This window comes from Pan troglodytes, chromosome 7 (assembly GCF_028858775.2).
Source record: "Pan troglodytes isolate AG18354 chromosome 7, NHGRI_mPanTro3-v2.0_pri, whole genome shotgun sequence".
NCBI classification, from domain to species: Eukaryota; Metazoa; Chordata; class Mammalia; order Primates; family Hominidae; genus Pan; species Pan troglodytes.
The window spans coordinates 65,110,946-65,133,085 of NC_072405.2; the positions used below are offsets into that span (position 1 = coordinate 65,110,946).

Genomic DNA, 22,140 nt, shown 5'->3' on the forward strand with positions numbered 1-22,140 from the left:
TCCTTCCTTTTATCATTCTTCTCGTAGAGAGAAGAGGACCTGGAAAAGACTAGCATTTTGGAGACTGGGAATGGTGACTGGGAGGCCACATCCTGAAGAATGTGCTGGAATGAGGGAAAGAGATTGTGTGAGAGGGTTTGGGCTACCCCATCCTCCAGGGCTCATTCAAAAGCACTGTTCAGTCACTAGCGTTTTTCTACTTAATCAATGGTGAATAGCTTTCCACAGGATTTCACTTTTGCAACCTGATTGGTAATGGCTACATAGTGTTCTTTAGATGACATCTTATAATTTAACTTTAGATGATGTCTTATAATTTAATTAACTTCCCCTATTTTTGGGAAGTCAGACTGTTGTTTCTTTTGCACATCTAAAAAAGGAACACCTCTCAGGTCTGACTCCCTCCTGAGGACAGAGATCTGGCTGTGCCCTTGTCTCTTGCAAGGAAATCTACATGTTGCTAGGCTGTTTTGCACCCCCAGCCTGTCCTCTGGGAATAGGAACGAGCCTGCTCACTGGCCTGGATATTCAGTCGTAAGAGTCATTTTTTTGGCTTTGTAACACATAAGTATTTCAAAAGCCACTCTTGTGGCCTTCTATTACACTATGAAAAACTGAGGGTCCACATTTGCCTTGAATGCAGACCTCCCTGCCCTGTTGGGGATATCTCTCTCATTTATCTTTGCTACAGATCCCTGACTTACACCCTGACTTGTAATCTGGAACCACACAGAGATTTTCAATGACAATGTGGGGAAACAGAATTTGTCTGAACTTTGGTGATTTTGAATGAAGTTTATATAATAATTAAAGCCAGGTATGATTGTTCTAGCTCCTTTTCCACCCGAACTGGGGGTGGTGCAATTAAATTCTGACACTAATGATCCAGAGCTAGCGTCAGACCCTACAATGAAGGGTTAAGTCTTCCATAAGATAGCCCTCACCTCAGAGGCCAGCAGCAAGTTCCAGGCCCCCCCGGATCCCCCACAATTCTGACTGATGAGTGCTTCAGTTTGGATGATTCACAGGAATGCCTCACAGAACCCAGAAAAGCATTATACTTACTCTTACAATTTTTGTTTGTTTGTTTGAGACGGAGTCTCGCTCTGTCACCAGGCTGGAGTGCAATGGGACAATCTCAGCTCACTGCAATTCCGCCTCCCGGGTTCAAGTGATTTTCCTGCCTCAGCCTCCCAAGTAGCTGGGACTACGGGCACATGACACTACACCGAGCTAATTTTTGTATTTTTAGTAGAGATAAGTTTTCACCATGTTGGCCAGGATGGTCTCCATCTCTTGACTTTGTGATTCACCCTCCTTGGCCTCCCAAAGTCCTGGGATTACAGGCGTGAGCCACTGTGCCTGGCCTCTTACAGTTTTATTTTAAGGGTGTAAACCAAAAAGTGTCCGAGACAGATATCAATCAGTATAGAGGTTTATTTTGCCAAGGCCGAAGGTGCACTCAGGAAAAAGAAACACAAATCACAATAGGATCTGTGGCCTGTGCCTTTTCCAAAGAGGGTTTTGAGGACTTCAATATTTAAATGGGAAAGATTGGGTAGGAGGGAAATGATGAAAGAAACTAGAAAGAGGAAGATAGGCAATGAGGCCAGTGGCTACATTCTTGTGAGGTTTTGATTAATGCTCATTGAATCCACATTTTACCTGTCCAAAGACAGAAGTGGGGGAAAGTCAGTTGTGCATGCATCTTGCTCTTGGTAGATCTACATTTAAATCAGGTAAAGTAAGCATGTGGAATCACAGCTCACTGAGGACAAAAGGAGGAAGTTTTTGTTTGTTTCATTTGAGTTCTCAAGCTTAACTTTTTTCTTTGGCATATCAAGTGTGGAGTCCAAAGATTTTATTTTCTTTTTACAAGGGATAAGCACAGAGCCAGAGGCAGAACTTCCATGCCCTGTCCTCAAAGAATTGCCCTCCTTGCACATCATCAGTTCACCAACCAAGAGGCTCCTCTGAGCCTTGATGCAAGGTTTTTTATTGGGGTTTTATTAAACCATTGGCCACTTGATTGAAGTCGATCTCCAGCTTCTTCCCAAAGGTTAGGTGGCTGAAAGTCCAGCTCTCTAATACACACATGGTCTCTCTGGGACCAACTCCCCCTCCTGAAGCTATCCAGACACCCACCACTAATCACCTCCTTAGCGTAACAAAGTTACTTCCATCACTCAGGAAATGCCAAGGAGTTTTAAAGCTCTGTGTTAAGAACTGGGGGAAAAGACCAGATAAACATATATATATATATATATTTGAGACAGGATCTTGCCCTGTCGCCCAGGCCAGAGTGCAGTGGCACATTCATAGCTCATTGCGGCTTCAAACTCATGGGCTCAAGTGATCCTCCTGCCTCAGCCTCCTCAGTAGTTGAGACTATAGGTGCACAACACTATGCCCAGCTAATTTTTGTATAGTTTGTAGATACAGGCTCTTACTATGTTGCCCAGGCGGGTCTTGAACTCCTAACCTCAAGCAATTCTCCTGCCTCAGCCTCCAGTCCTCTGTATTAGTTTGTTCTGACACTGCTATAAAGATACTACCTGAGATTGGGTGATTTATAGAGAGGAGGCTTAATTGACTCACAGTTCTGCATGGTTGGAGAGATCTGAGGAAACTTCCAGTCATGGTGGAAGGTGAAGGGGAAGCAAGGTATATCTTCTCATGGTGGCAGGAGAGAGACAGAGTGAGAGCGAGAGAGCACAGGGGAACCAGTCACTTTTAAAACCATCAAATCTTATGAGAACCCTCTCACTGTCACAAGAACAGCATGGGGGAACCCGCCCCCATGATCCAATCACCTCCCACCAGGTCCCTTCCTTGACATGTAGGGATTACAATTCGGCATGAGATTTGGGTGGGGACACAGAGCCAAACCATATCAGGGTATGTTTCTGAGCAGGGGTTGTGATTCCAAATAATGAGATGGCTTTCTGAAGCTTGTTCTCTTTCCACCTTTTCTCTACCTACCACATTTTCTCTAGTTTTTCACTACTTTGAATACCTAGTTGAAGCATATTTTTGCAGTTAAGTTTTTTCTAAATTATGTTTGTTTTTGTCTTTTCTAAGGGCAGATTTGGCAGTCTTCTTGAAAGGAAGTAATGCTTATTGTGGTCAGAAGAAAGAGTGAGGCAACTCAGGGTCTGAAAAAAGAGACATGAAGAATGCTGAGGACCAATCCATTCCAAGGTTCACTGTGGAAATGGGGCCCAACCCTTAAAAGGTGTGTCCAGATATTGGTCTTTTCTTTCTTTAGGTCAGTTAACTACTGCTGCTGCTGCTACTACTACTATTGCTGGTATGCATTCTCCCTCAAATATCTTCAGATTATTATTATTATTATTATTATTTTTATTGTTGAGTTGGAGTTTCACTCATGTCGCCCAGGCTGGAGTGCAGTGGCACGATCTCGGCTCACTGCAACCTCCACCTCCCAAGTTCAAATGATTCTCCCGCCTTAGCCTCCCGAGTAGCTGGGATTACAGGTGCCCACTACCATGCCCAGCTAATTTTTGCATTTTTAGTAGAAACGGTTTTTCACCATGTTGGCCAGGCTGATCTCAAACTCCTGACCTCGTGATCCCCCCGTCTCGGCCTCCCAAAGTGCTCGGATTACAGGTGTGAGCCACCGCGCCCGGCCATATTTTCAGATCTTAATGTTGATGCCCCAACAAGATTTTCTACTAGAAAGTGTGATTGCCTATTTGGGTTTTCATCCAAATCAGTCTGATGTGAGTTGGACCCTGTACATCAGCTACAACTCAGTCTCTGACACATTTCTGGGCAAATCAAGCTAGGAAACCACACAATGGGGTGCCGAGGGACAACCACCACGACGTCAGCCATTAACAGCATGGCTGTGGGCTTCTTGCTGTACTAAAACTGAGGTGAAGGCAAGGGAGTACGGACTGATGTCTGGAAAAGTACAGAATTGGTGACTGTCACATTATATGCATGTGATTGTGTCAGACGTCAAAGGCAGCTGATCTTTGCCTAAAGAAGAAAGGATAGAAAGGAACAACCTTATACCATTCTCAAAGAATTTCTTAATTAGAGAAAATGATTATTACTTTTTTTCCAGAGTTGTGCTGTATTTCCCAAGCTATATGTTTTTCATTTTACCATTGCACAAGTAAAACTTAGGAAGCTGTGAATTTATTGTTGAGTTAGGAATTCAAATAATCCATGTCAAAAAAGAAGCAAGCCTGAACAAAGGAGCTGCAGGTAGAAAAGAAAAATCTCAGCTTAAAAATTCAAGGAATGAACATTGAACTCTCTGTGTATAATTAAAAATTACACCACTTAGAATACAATTACAAAAACAAATTGCACCTAAATCTTTTCTGTCCAATTATGTGATTTAATGCAGCGGCTTACAAAAAAAAAAATCTCTGCTCATTTTTATCTGTGTGTCAAACATTAAGCCCCTAGTGGTATTTTTCAGGGTCCATTTTTACTGTTGCAGAGAAACAATTAAGGTTATTATAATTAACTTTCCCATGACTGAAAAACTCTGAGTAATGTGAGCACCTGCTGATATATGAGACACATAATTATATAGTGTCTTTAAAAATACTGCCAATTTAAAGTAATTTGATAATTAATGGTAAATAAAAAGTGCCTAGGAAAAATATTTCTGGGACCATTGTGGTCAAAAGTAAGTGCAACTTAGAAATTGCTAACGTTTTGCTCATAGCTTTGTTTTAAGGATATTCATGATTCAAAGAGGCTAATTCACGCTAGTGCTGGTAGGCATGTAAATTTCAATGCTTATATAATATTTAAAGCAACAGTACCTAGCTCCAAATGCTGGAATCTTGGAGAACCAAAGGCAGCTTATATTTCCATGATCGCCATTCAGCTAAAAATGTACTATTGAAATCAGACATTCTAAGAATTGGCAGGTGTCATTCCTACACAATGCCTGTGATTCTCTTTGGTGAAAGAAACATCTGGTGATGTACTGAATTTTAAATCAGGCTGAGTCTATTGCTTGTTTTACGAAAATAACCATTAAGTTTTAAAATCTGATTTGTCTTAGAGACAAGATGCTAAAGTCTAGCCTTTATTTGGAGTCAAAATTTCCAGCCACATCAATGAGGAAAAGACCACACTAGTTGTAACTGGTCTCATCATTTGATGTGTATATTGTCTTATGAGGGAGTTGGAGGCCTATTGATTGAAAATGAGATGTTATTGAACAGAGTTACTAGGAAATAGCAGATTTGAGTTCTGGTTTCAGCTTTGTGATTCAGCTGTTGAGGGATAGTTCGGCATCGGTTGGCATTGTTTAAACCTCATTTCCTCATCCTTAGAGAACATTTCTTGCATAATGACTAAATTTGGGTTGTATTTTATTAGTTTGAATAATGATACAGGTTGGAATAAAATTTCTATGTTTTTCATTTAAAATAGTAATTTTGGTACCGAAGTGCTGGGAAGGAAAGAGTATGGTCCCTTTAAATGATACTGAAGCTGGGAAGGGAAATGCTGGGTAGAGGAGGGCGTGGCCCCTGGCTAAGCCTCCACCCCCACGGACCTTGGTGAGGATAGGCATTTCCTGCCCAAATGTTGCATTGCCCAAGACCACCCTGGCCTGCCATGCCCATCCTGTGCCTATAAACACTGCCCCCCGCCCCCACCCCAGTAGGCAGAAGCACAGGCAGCTGGACTTCCAGAGGAACACATCAGTGGGGGAACACACAGGCAGCTGAACGTCCAGAGGAATGCACCAATAGGCACCAGCACGCCAGTAGGCCACCGACCGGCAGAAGCAGAAGGACATGGAGTTTGGCTGGGGCAGTTGGAGGAGAGCCTGGGCCACCAAAGGCCCGACTCTAAGGGAAAACCATCTCCCTTCTGGCTCCCCCATCTGCTGAGAGCTACTTCCACTTAATGAAACCTTGCACTCATTCTCCAAGGCCACGTGTGATCCGATTTTTCTGGTACGCCAACACAAGAACCCAGGGATACAGAAAGCCCTTTTTCCTTGTGATAAGGTAGAGGGTCTAATTGAGCTGACTAACACAAGCTGCCTATGGACAGCTAAACTAAAAGAGCATCCTGTAACACATGCTCACTGGGACTTCAGGAGCTGTAAGCATTCACCCCCAGACACTGCTGTGGACTTGGAGCCCCAGAGCCTGCCCATCTGTATGCTCCCCTAGAGGTCTGAGCACTGAAGAAGTGAGCCACACCCCCATCCCATGCTATCTGAGAGGGGAAAGGGAACTTTTCCCATTTCAATATCAGTCTTATAAACGTCTTACAGGAATACAATGTACAGTTCCGTGTTGTAGGAGTAAAATATTTACGGATGACTTTGAGGTACAGAGCCGTAAATGTGCAATGAGCTGTGTTAGAAGGAAACAGACTCCCCATTGTGGGAGGTGTGGGATTGCCAGAGGCTCCAGGAGTGAGCATCCGGATGCTGGATGCATTGAAGAGGCTCAAGTACCAGATTGGGAGTCAAACAGCCTGACTTGTAAGATTTCTAAAAGGCTTAAGGGTTTACGATGGTATCTTTGAAAATTGTACAATGTTGTACAAACTAAGGTATCACTGTGAAGAAAGATGAAGACTAAAATGAAATATTCTATTAAAAGAGCTCACCCACTACAAGTTTGAATAAAGAAATTTACCGTTCTTGTAATCCTGGAGTAAAATATTTTAACTGGGCCAGGCGCAGTGGCTCATGCCTGTAATCCCAGCTCTTTGGGAGGCTGAGGTGGGTGGATCACGAGGTCAGGAGATTGAGACCATCCTGACCAAGATGGTGAAACCCCATCTCTACTAAAAATACAAAAATTAGCTGGGCGTGGTGGCGTGCGCCTGTAGTCCCAGGTACTCAGGAGGCTGAGGCAGGAAAATAGCTTGAACCCGGGAGGTGGAGATCGTGCCATTGCACTCCAGCCTGGGTAACAAGAGCAAAACTCAGTCTCAAAAAAAAAAATGTATATATATAAGTGTCAATGCAACTTTCACTATTTATTACTTAATAGGTTGATTTAAGATTGTAAACACAGTCATTTAAATGCTTCCCCCCCCTTTTTTTTTTTTGAGACGGAGTCTTGCTCTGTTGCCCCGGTTGGAGTGCAGTGGTGCTATCTTGGCTCACTGCAAGCTCCGCCTCCTGGGTTCACGCCATTCTCCTGCCTCAGCCTCCCAGGTAGCTGGGACTACAGGCACCCGCCACTATGCCCGCCAAATTTTTTTTTTTTTTGATATTTTTAGTAGAGACGGGGTTTCACCGTGTTAGCCAAGATGGTCTCAATCTCCTGATCTTGTGATCCGCCTGCCTCGGCCTCCCAAAGTGCTGGGATTACAGGTGTGAGCCACCGCGCCTGGCTAAATGCTTCCTTATACTTCAGATTCCTTCTCATATGCTCTTCATTCTTATTCTTTGGCATCTTTTGGATATTTTGGTCATTTAGAGACACCTGAACAGTTATATATCTGCCTTCTAAAAAGCCAAGGCAAATCTCCATATGACAATCTTTGAAGATATGATATTAGTCAAGCTGTTCTCTTTGGACTATTTAACAAGCAAAAACTTTAATTCCCTGCTGTAATTCAAATTAAGGTATTATTTCTTGAAAATCTAGGGAAATAAATGAAATAATTAAATGAAATTTCATTTAATTATTTCATTTATTTCATTTATTTATAAATGAAAATTTTTATATTTTTTCAAAATAAAGATATGACAAAGGGTATACATTTTACAAGGCAAAAGTAGAACTTCGTTTATTTACAGTTTATGCCTGAGGGGGTGGATGAGGCTATGTTCACGTGTATAGTTTATGCCAGAATATGAGGAAGAATTGCTTACCAATCCATGTCATAAGGGGACACTAATTAGGTTTGGATAACAGCTAGAGAAGAGAAAAAACCAAAGGCCGATACCTAGATCTCTTAAAATATTTGTTGCAAACCCAGTGCCTCTCAAATGCCCTCTCTGTGCCAGATACTGTGCCAGTATTATGGAGCCTTGAAATGATTCCACTTTTGTAGTTTTCTACGTGAGTGACATGCTTTGCTGTGAGGAGAACTTGGAGGGTTTTCCTGCTGTCTTGAGAATGTGACATCACACATTATGAGACCGCACATGTCAGCTGCTGAACTTCAAATACATAGAAACTCCAGAGTTTCACAGATACTCTGAGAGCTTAGGCTGCACTCCACTAGCCACTTCTCTGACAAAACAAAGTAAGCCAGCTTCCAGGTGCCTTCCAGTAGTCACAGATCTCTGCTGCGTTGGATGCCATCTATTCTGAGAACTGCTTGTGTAAAGGTACACCTCAGTCTTTGATTAGACTCTCCTTTCCACAGAGGCCTGATTCCATCCCACTTGAGCAATTTGACTTTACTAAGTTTGAAGCTCACCCACTATGTGGTAAATGGACTTCATCTAATCGAGGGTATTCCCTGTAAGATGTGTTCACGTTTAAGCATTGTGACCCAAAAGAAAAAATATCTCTTTGTATGGCAGTAAACTGAGTGATCTGTGAAATCATACCATGATCATTTATTTAACCATACAGAACAGCCAGGCATTTTACATGTGTTATATTATTTGGTACTTATGATAATAATTATCATTCCTGTACTGGAAGGACATCTCATGGAAAACTGACATTTTTTACAACCTCTAAAAGTAGTAAGATGGTTGGGAGAAAAGTCGTGGGAGTTATCACTTGGTTCACTATAACAGAAGGACAAGGTGGCCTGGATGTACCATTTTGACCCTACAGGGCTGGCTGGGCTGGTGTGGCTGCCTGGACCACTGCTTTGCCCTCCATCAGTGACAATGAGCCCTGGACAGAGGAAGACTGGCAGGTCAAGAACATTCAGGGCATTTGTCACTTGCTCAATGCTCCAATTTAACCCACCATAAGTAGAAAGGTTGAAAAAATATACTTCCGGCCAAACGCGGTGGTGCACTCCTGTAATCCCAGCACTTTGGGAGGCTGAGGTGGGTGGATCACCTGAGGTCAGGAGTTTGAGACAAGCTTGACCAACATGGTGAAACTCTGTCTCTACTAAAAATATAAAAAATTAGCTGGGCGTGGTGGCGGGTACCTGTAATCTCAGCTACTTGGGAGGCTAAGGCAGGAGAATCTCTTGAACCTGGGAGGTGGAGGTTGGGGTTGCAGTGAGCCGAGATTGTGCCATTGCACTCCAGCCTGGGAAACAGAGAGAAACTCAGTCAAACGCACACACACACACACACACAAAGTACACTTCCAAAAAAGGAACTTCCTTGTGACGTAAATAATCTCTGTCACCGTCAGCCTCCCTATAGGCTGAATTATGACATAGGATGGAAAGTGGGGTGAGGTGATCTTTCCCTCCCCTGCTTCTATCTCAACATTTCATGACTGTATGAGCTGCAGAACGAGCAGGTGTTAATTACCTAAGAAGAACAAAGAGAACAAAGTGCCCCACTGGCTTGTTGAGAAATGCACAGTTACTTTCTGAGACAGCCTCGGCTTGGCTCAAACCTAATCATTTGCTAAGCCAAAGAGGCTCAGGAATAGTTGAAAGTCAAAGTCAGGAAATATCATCATGCAACCTCACCGAGACAAAATAGAAAGGAACAGAGCTTCTGCTGTACAATACATAGTTGGAAAAACACAGTAACTAGACTAATAGATTAATTGCCTCCTCTTGAGGATTTTTTAATTTAATTTTTTATTGTTAGTTTTCAGTAAAAGACCCACATACTATGGATCTAGAAACAAATGACTGTTGCATGGCAGGGCAGCAATGGAGGGATGGAGGGTTGCAGGCCTGCTGGGGAACCATCTAGTGTTGACTCAGGAATAGGGCTTGGTGGGGCCAAGTCCAGGAGCAGAAAGTGATCATGAGGAACTGGAGAGGATAGTGGAATTCAGCTCTGCGATGTCAGGAAGATAAGTCTAATGCCCAGGTCCTGAGGCATAGGTATGAGGTATGAGGGATGAGGCATAGGCCAGGAATTCAGAGCCAAGAAGAGGAGACCAAGCAAAAAGCTGACCAAAAGCACAGGGTAAGGTATTCCTGAGTCAGCCCCAACTTACGGAAGCCCTTGCACATATTAGGCACGAAGGAAATATTTGTCAGATGAATGAAGGGATGCTTGAAGAATGAGGGTCTGTAAGGTTTGCCTTTCAAGGCTTATGGGACCTGATGATAGGATGCATTGGTCAGGATCCAAGGGTGAGTGGGAGCAGAGTGTGCAGCAAAGTGACAGATCCGATTCCACGTACAGATGGGTAAATAAGGCAGGAATCCAAGTAACTGAAAGAAACAATTATCTGAAAATTGAACACCAGGAAAGTGTGTCTGGAGAGAGGGGGAGGATGAGGGAGATTTCATGGCATGATTTGGGGAAGAATATCCCCAGGTGGAGAGAAAGTAAGGAGTGACAATAGGAAAGTAGGAGCATAAGGCATCAGAGTAGCCAGGGCATGCAGTGTATGGGGCCTGTGGGCCAAGAAACCAGGAAAGCTGTCTGAGTCCAAATGAGGAGAGCTCAATTCGGGCTAAGAACTTCAGGCAGGGTGCATGCCCATCACTGCATCATCTCATCACAATAGATGTGAGACCGGGGAAAGAAAGAGTGAGGTCTCTGAAGGGTTAGGCATGCGTTGTGGTGTAGCAGGACATTCATGTAGTCCACAATTCTCTCTGAATTATGGAAATATCATGGCATTACCAAAAAGGGAAAAAAGTTAAATTATGGCACAAAAATTTTACAACATGTGTCTACTTTCCATCTTATGGACAATAAAATATGAAACAGGATAGCATTGTACGTGCAGTTGACCCTTGAACAACTTGGGAGTCAGGGGCGCTGAACTCCTGCACAATCAAAAATCCACGTATAACTTTTGACTTTCCCCAAACTTAACTACTAATAGCTTACTGTTGACCATAAGCCTTACCAATAACATAAACAGTTGACTAACACATATTTTGTATATCATATGTGTTAAATACTATATTCTTACAATAAAGTACGCTACAGAAAAAGATGTTATTATTAAGAAAATTGTAAGGAAGAGAAAATATATTTACTATTCATTAAGTGGAAGTGGATCACCATAAAGGTCTTCATCCTCATCATCTTATGTTGAGTAGGCTGAGGAGGAAGAGAAAGAGGAGGGTTGGTCTTGCTGTTTCAGGGGCAGCAAAGTAGGAGGAAATCCACCTGTAAGTGGATCCTCAAAGTTTAAAACTGTGTTGTTTAAGGGTCAACCATCAATGCAATGCGAACAACAGATCTAGTGCTATGCTAAACTCTGAGAGTGTGACATGGAAGGAAACTACCACATACAACTAGTAATAGGATTTTCCCCCACCTTAAACGTTTTTGAAACGAGGAAGATGTAAATTTTTTAAAAGGAATAGTTTAAAAGCCTTCTAGATGTCGCATTTACAATGCAATTCATTGTTATAAAATACTTACTGATAACAACTGTATATCTAACATACTTTACCAACAGAAATATTTTACAGGGGTTTACATGACACATTTATCTCCTCCACTCTATAAAGCACAATCTTGTTTAAGTGAAGAATTTTGTGTCTCCATTTGGAGGATTTCTTGTGATTAGAAAATCCTTTTTGCTGGAATCATGGTGGTTGAAAAATTGTTCTTACTGTTCTGATTTTCCAAGTTTCCTTTGCACAGGCAAAAAATGTAGAGAGGAGGGGAAGAGGAAAATAGAGAGGAAATTTGTGTCCAAATAGTGACAATGGAAAGGTGAACATTTAGCTAACTGAAACCAACCCAATAATCCCATAGATAGTTTCTTGCATAAACACAGAACTTGACCCTTCTGGTCTTAAAGCTTACACCTTACATTTGTTTAATCTGAGTTCCTTCCTCAGGAAATGACCTTCAGGTCTCTCAAAGAAAGTGTCAAAGAATTGAAACTCACCAGATCACCACATCCAGACAATGAGATGGAGGACCCCTCATTTATCCTGCTTGTACACATTGTTACGTTTCTTCCCTACTTAGAAACCCCTAGTTTTAGTAGGTCAGGGAGATGGGTTTGAGACTGGGCTCCCATCACCTTGGCTGCAGCACCTGATTAAAGCCTTCTTCCTTGGCAATAAAAGTCTCAGTGCTCGGCTTTTTGCTGTATGGCAAGCAGGAGGACCTAGGCCAAACCCCTGGTGTTCTGGTAACATAACCAGAAGCCTTTGCTTTGGTAGGTACACATGGTTATTTTCCAGCAGAAAAGTAGCCAAGCTAGAAATAGGTGTTGTCCCAGAGAGGTCTATGAGGTGGGGAGCAGGAAGGGTCTGGTGGGATGGGGCTGGTGTGCAGGGCACATTCCTGAGGATTCTTTATTGGGAGAGACTTCTGCCTTAGCAAGAAGCAGCCTAGAAGTTTCTTGCCTGGGGCAGATGGTTGATTCTGTGTGCAATCTTCTAAATGGTGTGGGGTTTGCCAAACATGGTGCTTAGAATCTGGACTATCCCTTGTATTTCTGTCTTTCTTTATCCCAACCTCTTGCTCAGTGGCCTCTTTCATTTGCTTCTTGAAATGTGTGGTCTCCAGTTCCCAGATTGCTGTTTTACTCTTCCTTACGGCTCTGCCCTGATGTACCATGGTGCCTGGCACATAGCACACTGTTATTAAGAACTTGTTGAGTAAATGGCCCAATATGGCATTGACGTTTTCTTTGAAGTGCCTGTCTTAGTTTGTTCAGACTGCTATAAAAAATTACCATAGAGTGGGTGGCTCACACAACAGAAATTTATTTAACACAGTCTGGAGTCTGGGAAGTCTGAGATCAGGGTGCCAGCATGGTCAGACTCTGCTGGGGGCCCTCTTCCTGGTTTGTAGACAATTTCAGACCTCACATGGGGAGAGCGAGAGGAAGCAAGCTGTCTCCTGCTTCTTCTTGTAAGGCACTAATGTCATTCATGAGGGCTCCACTTTAATGACCTTATCACCTCCCGAAGGCCCCATCTCCAAATACCATCACACTGGAGGCTCGGGCTTCAACATATGTATTTAGAGGGGATACAAACATGCAATCCACAGCAGTGCCGAATTGTCTAGAGATCCCAGGCTCTTCAAAATCTCTCTGGTTTGCATCTGTTCTTGCCCAGTGAACCCTCCTGTGTATTTACCTTGTTTTGGTTGGATATTCCTTTTTTTTTTTTTTTTCTTTTATATATAGTGAACCACAGGAGATTTGGGTGCTGATTATATCTGACTGCTGGTAGTCTAGTACGTGTGATTTCTGGTGCTCACTCTTCACTAGACCTGGGATCTAGGATGAGTCATTTCAACTTGCAGTATTTCAGCTTTCTCATCTACAGAATAGAAAGGTCCTAAATGTTTTATATGATTCTGGAACTTCTAGTTCTAACATTTTGTCACTATAAGAATTTCCCCTAAATCATCCCTTTCTTATTATAGTCATTGATTACTTAAATTCAGTGATGTTGAGATGGATTGCTGTGTTTCCTTTTTCTTTAACAATGACCACAACTGTGTGTCATTATTATTATTTAGTAGAAGGCTTGAGGGGAGAAAGTATCATTAGAATAATATTTTGGATTTTCTCTTACCTGCAAGCTGGCTTTCTCATTTTGCTGCAATAGTCCTTATGATTCGGGAAAAGAGGACAAGGCAGAAGCCCCTTTGGGAAGGAAGAGCATGACCCTGTGGAAGTGGCTCTGTCTGGCTTGTGGATTGTGGGCAAGCCTTTCTAAAAGGCAGCAACCGAACCCTGTTTGCTGCATTAATCTCACTCTGAGCGCAGACTTTTGAAAGAGAGGGTGGCATTGAATGGGATGGCAGCAAAGCTAAAAGTCAACAGGCCCTTTTTTCTTCACCCGGTGGGCCTAGACTGACACCGTCTTGCATGGGGCCCTGCCAGAAGCATCCTACAGCCACATCAGAATAAATAGTATGACAGGTGGGTGTATGTAGACAGACGAGGCTCAGAATTTATTGACCATGAGTCTATTTTGACCTTGAGTATCTTGGAAGGTATTTTGGAGTTCCCGTGTACCAGAGGAGAGACGGAGGGGCTGAGATCAGAATCACTAGGTGAGGGTAAACACCCAGGGGCCTTGTCAAAGGGGGCATGGTAATCCTATCTAAGGGCTGCAGAATAGATGAGAAAGCCAAAGCAAGGCCACGTCAGCAGCTGAGAAAGATGCTACGCATGACAGAGACAACATGGACCTTGAGATGCCAGGTGCAGGGTTCAGGAGCAGAGGTGAGCAGGGCCTGGCAGAGAGGACTGCATTGCTGCAGAGGCCAGCAGGAGCCCAAACAGCAGGGCCTACACTGGCTGCCCACAGACCTGAGACCTGTGTCTCCCTTGCCCACCTGGGGACATGGTAACTCCATGTGTATCCCACCCGCTGGGTGCTCTTGTGGCAGGAGAGGCTGGAGAAGGAGCGTATGCTTGAAATGACAGTTGCAGTGAGGAAGGAGGCAGTCAGAAGCCTTAGGACACTGCTTTCCTGTGAATAGACACGTTTAAAAGTCCTTTTCCCCTCCCTTGCTGTACAGTGGCGCTGATGGGGTGGGAGACTAAGGAAGGAAAGATCAATAGTAGAAAATAAGCAACACAGATGTGCTTTGCTCACTTGAGTGGAAGTGAGCACAATTTCAGTCCAGCCACGGCAGCATCGTCAGAGGAGGCTGCCTGCCTTGCGTTTCCCACCTGGAAGGGAGCTCCTACCTGCTCTCTCTGCATCATTTCTCCAGCTGGTGGTCTGGGCCCCAAGATGACCAGGAAGGGAGAAAATTACCTTGTCTCCCCTGGGGCCAACAGTGCACAGAATGGATGGGCTTGGTGGGGAAAAGGCTATGAGCACTTGAGTGCTAATACTGTGGTCCCTGTCCCGTGTCTGATAAGGCCCTCCGTGTGCAGCAGTTGTTTTCTGTTAAGGAGTTACACATGAAATAAGAGAAAGAAGTAGTCTGATGAATGCCATTTTCCATTTTGGACGTACAGACGGTCACTCAAATTCGCACTTCAATTTTCCTGGGTGGAAATGGCAAAGAGTGACAGGTCCATTATCAATCTACTAAAAAACTGACCTGGTGATCATGGGAGTCTTTCATGATGAATTTGATTCTGTAGTCTCTTAGAATTAAGATGAATTTGTTTTTGTAAAATCCCAGAATATAATTAATAAAAATGGTAAGTGTCTTCTCATTCCCCTTCATAAGTATGATGCCAGGAAACGACATTTGCAATCTCATGCTGGGGAAAGACACTGTCATGGGAGAGGGAGAACACTGGGCAGGAACGGAATGGGGAGGAGGAGGGAGGGCAATGGTGCTAGTAAAATTCCCCTGCATGGGAATAATGTACTTGGCACAGCCTGGTGTTCTCATAATAAAAAGAATAACTATCATTCTCCTTTCCCCATGAGGCAAAACAGATGCTGTCTCTATGACGAAGTGCTCACTCTTCAGTGGAACAGCCATTTCCACAGCCAAATGTCTCAACAGCAAACTGGAATTCCCAAGCCAGGTTCCCCATTCTGTGCAGCACACCCCTGAAGCAGGTGGAGACTGTGTTCACCTCACAGTGGCAGCTGGAATATGAGCGTGCTCGGGGGTGGCAGTTGCAGAGGGAGGGAGGAAGGGAGAGAAAGGAGGAGACTGAGGGAGAGAAAGAGAGAAAGACACAGAGAGAAGGAGAGAGAGAGAGGGAGAGACAGCAGGAGAGGGCGGGCGGCCAGAGAAGCAAGCACTATCGTGTGCACACACACACACACACACACACATATGCAGAGAGAGAAAGGGAGGGAGAGACAGAGGGGCAGGGAGAGAGGGAGAGACAGTGGAGGGGTGGGACAGAGAAGCACACACACACACAGAGGCAGAGAGAGGGAGAGAGATAGAAAGAGAGAGGCAGACACAGAGGCAGAGAGAGAGGGAGAGACAGTGCAGCGGGGAGCAGAGAAGCACAAACAGACACACAGAGGCAGAGATAGAGAGAAAGGCAGACAGACGGAGAGGAAGAGACAAGGGAGGACAGAGAGAGGGAGAGGCAGAGGGAGAGAGAGGCAGAGACGGGAGAAAGAGACAGAGAGGCAGAGGAGGAGAGAGAGAGAGAGAGGGAGAAAGTGGGGAGAGGCAGGGAGAGAGGGAGAGAGAGAGGGAGGAGAGGAGACAAAGGCAGACAGAGAGAGGCAGAGAGAGAGGGAGAGACAGTGGCGGGGCAGAGAAGCACCAACATACACAGAGGCAGAGAGAGATGGGGGTAGGGTGGGGGAGAGTGGTGGAGAGTCAGGGAGAGAGAGAGATTGGTCTCCCCATCTTGCCCTCACTGACCTCCTGCCAGGGTACATGGGACAGGCAAGGGAGCCACCACAGTGAGAGTAGAGAGCTCTCCTAATGTTCTCAATTGAGAACAAAAAAGAGGTCCTGTGGTTGTGGAAGGATGACTTGGATACAAGGAAGGACGTGTCATTCCTCGTAGCCACCTCTGCAGAGGTCCCAGGGCTGTGTGCGATCTGGGCACTTACCTGCCTGCCAGACACATTGAAGCCCGCGATGGACATGCAGGGGAGAGGGAAAGGGGCTCCAACCTGGGGAGCCCACATGCTAGTCAGGGAGGGGGTGACATCGAATTGTGCTCTCGAGCTCACAAAGCCCTTTGTTGAGCTCCATTGCATTTGTTCTTCACCTGCACCCTGCATTATGTTGCCAGGATTTTAGCGTCAACTAGCTTACCCAGTTACCCGACTTGGAAGTGGCAGAGATGGACTCAACTGAAGCCTGCTAACTCTCATTTTAGCCCCTTTCTACCACATGCTGCCTCTTATAACATAGACCCCAGCATGCCTGGGTGGAGATCTGCTAGAGTTTATGAGCCCGGGTACCCTGGGAAAAGATGTGGATGGGATTGAGTGAATGGAGGTGCAAGTAGTTTCTCTCTCTGGGCAGCAGCCACTGCTTGGACACCACAAACACTTCCCTGCAGCTGAGCACCAGGTTGATTAGAGCATAACATTTCTGGGGAAAATGGGAAAACTTGCAAAATGCAGTTTGTTTTTTCCAGAGGTCCATGAGAATGTTTGTCCAGTTCATTCTTTTTGGGCCTTTATGCACAAGCAGAGGCAAATCTGAAGTGATGCTTGCAGCAAGGCCTTCTCTACAATGGAGAGGAGGCGCATCAACTCCCTTTCCCCTCCCCTTGTTTTCTGAGGCCCCTGTTTCATTTGCCATGAAGGTGGAATCGAGGCACTCAGACGTAGGTAGGGCACAAAAAAGCTGCTAAAAAAGCTAACATCCACGTGATGATGACCCCTTCGTTCTCCATGGCAATGTAAGTGCTTCCAGTGATTCTATGTGTTATGAGCATTTTTCATCTTAAAGGAGATTTCCATCTACCTTTCCTGGTCCATTTCTTTTTCCAAGGAGAACACATATCAGAAAAATAAAAGGAAATCAAACAGCACAAGTATTTAACCCGAGTCTGGCTGCTCCTGGCCAGTCCAATCCACATTTTAAAGGACAGAGGCGAGGGGCCAAATCTCCCCTGGATAAGCGCCTCGGCTAGAGTCACAGACTGGCTCGGTGATCTTAGCACTTAAACTTTCAGTAACCCAGTTTCCACATCTGTACAATGTGGACAGAAATATATCTATCCTGTGGGATGGTAGGGAGGATTAAACCAAACAGTGCACATCCCAGGTTGCACCAGGTTGAATGCAGGTTGAATTCCAGGTGGAATGCAGTGCCAGGCACACAGTGCACACTCAGGTATGGTTTGCTGGATCCTCAGCCGCAGCACATGTGTTCCAGACCTGTTTGCTACCACAGGTGTACTTGTGTCACCGGAAAATGGAAAGGCAGAAGCCACGCGCTTGAGGCACATGAGCTCCACGAAGCTCAGAAACTTTCTCTGGGGACAGAGGGAGGTGAATCTGCTAGGTGCCCCGCCTTACGCCTCCTATCCTCACAGTAACAAATGCTTCAAATAGCATCACCTGTCAGAGTGTGTTCAGTTTCTAGATTGTCAGGCAAAACCTCATTTAAAAAGAGAAAAAGAAAAGAAAACCACCAGGAAACTTAGTTTAGATCATGTCACATGGCCAAGAATATGTCAATTCTGGAGGAAACTTGTTTGTCAGAAGGTAAGATATTCATGGCACCCCACAGAGCCGAATTTCCAGAGTGGCAATATCTTGTCCAGGGGTTTCTTCCTCTCCTAATGAAGGCTGTCACACTGCAATACTTTGGGGGATGTGCAGACTGGAGGAGCCCAGCCCTGTGCATGACACCCTCCAACAACAAGGAGATTGCATCTTACAACTGTCAGGAAAATAGATTTGCTGCCGAGCACTTGTCTTAGTGCAGTTTATTAGACTGCATCAGTCATCTTATGCTGCTTAGTCCTCAACACAAGACTTCAGACGAGGAAGAGCATGCGAGATGAAAACACAAAGGGAGAATACACAAAAGGTAGAGGCTTATCTTCACTGAGAAAGGCTAGGTGGGGTGCCTAGGTGATGATGGAGAGCACAGAAAAGGTGCCCATCCAGTCCCTGGTGTCCTGGGGACACAACAGTGCAGGCTCTCCTTTAGAAAGTGGTTTTGAGGTGACTACCGTGTGCTGCCATTTCCATTCTTGTCCTGTAAGAGAGGCAGGAGTGCCTCAATGGGGTTGTCTCTGTGCCCGGTGGGACTCAGTGACAGCGGCCAGCTGAGGTAGCAAATGCAACAGCTTGGCGGATCCGACTGCAAAGTCTTTGCCAGGCTCAGGCTTGCTTGGGCCATTGAAGGATTCTGTGTGTTTTCTCCTCTGGCCTCAGATGTGTTAAGTATTCCTCCAGTGTGCCCACCCTCTGAGGCCAGAGATAGGAGGTCATCAGGCCATCAGCTGGCAGAGAGGAAGTCTCTTCTGACCTTGAACAGCTGGTGAACTGCTATCCACAGTCTGAGAAGTAGCCACACTCTCATGTTGCCCATGCCTTGATGAAATACCTAGCCAACTTTGAGGCCTTCCCCCATGTGCCTTTAACCCTCCTGTACCAGGTATTTTCAAGTAGCTGTTTCTTTTCTTTGGAAATTTTTCTCTTTCTCTGTCTAGACACATTTTTCAAAGTCTAGACAGAGACCCAACTCCTCCAGGAAGCCTGTGTGGATGATGACAGTCTCTGATAGTTTTTCCTTCTTCTGATTGCTTGCATTTTCTGTACAAATTTACCACAAACTTGCCTGTCTCATGGTTACCTTAGAAATAATGTTGATCTTGTTTTACATTTTTTTTTTCCTTTCTAAAAGGCAAGCATTGTACTTCATACTTCTTTGAATGTCTGCAGACCAGCACATAAAAGGAGCTCAATGCCGCTTTGTAAAATGGCCTTTCTGTGATTCTGGGAGAACCTGGTTTACACTGTGGACTATCAGTAGTGTGTGTGTGTGTGTGTGTGTGTGTGTGTGTGTGTGTGTGTGTGTGTGGTGATGGACGGCCATCCTGCTCCAGGCCTCAGGAAGTGGGAGTAGGCAACTGTGAGATTAGACAAACCTGGAATATTCACAGCATTGTCGCCTTTAATACATTCCAAATGCGAACTGCAGTGGCTGAGAGTGACTTGTTTCATAGGCTCCTTTCTTTCCCCTGCCAGCCCATGAGTGTTAGGAAAGGAGAGTTGCCTAATTGATCTCTGCAGCTGCAGGACCCAGCACAAAGCCCTGCCCTCAGTAAGTACTCATACATTTGTAGGAAACATTGTTCTCTCCTCTCCCCATCATCCCAGGTTGGCCCATACTAATAAAGAAGAAGTCCCTCCCTTTCTGAGGTTTTAGAGAAAATTGGCTTCCCTCCTTTCCTTGCCCCACACTCATCATCCGCAATGGAGGTGAGCACAGGATAGGATGTGAAACTGGGGGAAGGGGCTGGAATCAGATGGCTCCTATCACTGGGGTGGTCTCTTTTCCAGAACAGCCTATCCAGGGGTCATACACTTCCTTCTTCCCTATGGAGAGGTCTGCAGTGGTCTGTCTGTCAGCTGACGGGAAAGTACAATTGGAGGGAGAATGTAAATGCTCTATTATGTCCCCAGATGCAAAATGTTTCCAGTTCTGCTTCACTCACAACAAACCTGATGTTTTCATCTCTTTCTGGATTCTTTCTGAACTCTGAGCAGGGAGAGGAGCCATCATTAACTATCACTACCACATCTCAATAAAGGGAAATATCTTGAAATAATATATCTTCAAAGTGAATGCTGGGCCTGCCTTACCTCCGCTTCTCTGTATGTGTCACTCTTGCAGGCCAGTCTCTCACTTCACCTCCATGAGCATGGGCTGCACTGCTGGTGTGAACCATGGCAGGACTGATGCCTCAGGATTTCAGAAAGAAGAAGAAAGCAAAAGACTTTTCTGAGCGCTTCTTTTTGCCCTGAGCTGGCCTCTACTATCTGGGAGGCCATATATTTGCAAGAGGTCCTACATAATGGCTTTCAGGATTCGGGTGAAGGTGGTTGAGGAGAAGCCTAGTGTGAACTCAGATAGGCAGGTCTCCTGAGGTATGGAAGGAGAGTTTATGTATTCACCATGCCTTTTCTTTTCTTCATACTTTGACGGTATGAAGTGTGAAGTGGGTAGCTAATTCCCAGAGATCACAGACAACTCCTCTGGGAGCTTGCCTTTCATGTGCAAAGCAACCAATCCACAGCCTACTCCCACCACCTCCTCTATGGGGATTTCACACTCTGGGCCAGCCTTCCCTTCCCTAATCACCCCAGGGCAGGGACCAGACAGCTAAGGACAGCCCCTAAGTCCTCAGAGCCTTGAAATGATTCAAACCAGCCAATCCTAAGCATGCATATCCTGCCTTGCCTGTGTTCCCCATGGAAACCACAGTAAAGGCTCTTGCTGGTGCTTTGCTCCTCCACCCACCTATAGACTGACCCTGATGCTTCCCTCTATGCACTGCCCCCCATGTAGTGCACCCCATCCTCTTGGGATCTGTGAGTAATGAACTGTCTTTTCAGTGGCACTTGTCTGCTGATCTGTTGGCCTTGCCAGACCTAAATGATAAAAAAGCTTATATTTTAAAACAGTTTAGAATTACTGAACTCGAAAGAGAGTCATGAATAGAAGAATAATAATATCGCCATCTCTCATTGGAAACTCACTTTGTGCCAGTCGTTGCTGTAAGTTTATTCACTGCATTAGTTAATTCAATCTTCACACGTTCTCCTGTCCACTGATGCATTTTTCAAATCAGGAAAATGACTGGGATCAGAGGAGATAAATAACCCTTCCAAGGTGACACATCCGGGGAGCGGACGAGCAGACACAGAAAACAGCACACATTTGCAGAAAGGAAAGGAAATGGTGGAAATGGCTGTGGGCTGGCTTCAAAGTGAAGGATTTTGTGTTTGCGAGAATTGGAAATCACTGCTGCCTTCATGAAGTTGCAGCAGATAAGCCATCTGGCCTTTGCACATGAAAGATCCCTGTCCTTGGTTATTTATTTATTTTTTAATTTAATTTTTTTTGAGACAGAGTCTCGCTACGTTGCCAGGCTAGAGTGCAGTGGGATGATCTCGGCTCACTGCAACCTCTGCTTTCCCGGTTCAAGCGATTTTCCTGCCTCAGCTTCCAGAGTAGCTGGGACTATAGGGGTGCACCACCATGCCCAGCTAATTTTTTTTTGTATTTTTAGTAGAGACGGGGTTTCACCGTGTTGGCCAGGCTGGTCTTGATCTCCTGACCTCGTGATTTGCCTGCCTCAGCCTCCCAAAGTGCTGGGATTACAGGCATGAGCCACCGTGCCCAGCCTTGTCACTGGTTTTTTAATAACTGGTGATGAAAACTGATGGGTTGGCTGGACACCCATGAAGAGTCTTCCGCTTATCAGCTGAAGACAGGGCCAGGCCTCACAAATCCCTGCCGCTCACAGGCTCCTGTTCTCATGCCCCAGGTAGCTCAGAGACCACTGGAAGTCTGAATCACATCAAACCATTGCCTGAGCCACAGTTCCTCTTGGCCTCACAGGGCTTCTGTTGCTTAAAGGCCCCAGGGAGTGATTTGTGGAAACCATAAATCCATTTTACAGTTGAATGTCAACTGTAATGCCTTCTACTCAAAGGAAGCCAAGAACTAAATTTCAAAAAAAGTGAATGCCACAA

General features: G+C 45.0%; 1 long non-coding RNA gene across 2 annotated transcripts in view; it reads left to right on the forward strand.

Moving 5' to 3' along the window:
- The window catches only part of LOC107976313 (uncharacterized), a 107,260-nt gene that overhangs the window by 78,040 nt on the left and 7,080 nt on the right, over positions 1 to 22,140 (forward strand). For both annotated transcript variants that reach the window (XR_010159564.1, XR_010159563.1), the window contains one exon: positions 3,082 to 3,235. This is a non-coding gene — a long non-coding RNA (uncharacterized LOC107976313). The remainder of the gene's footprint in view (positions 1 to 3,081; positions 3,236 to 22,140) is intronic.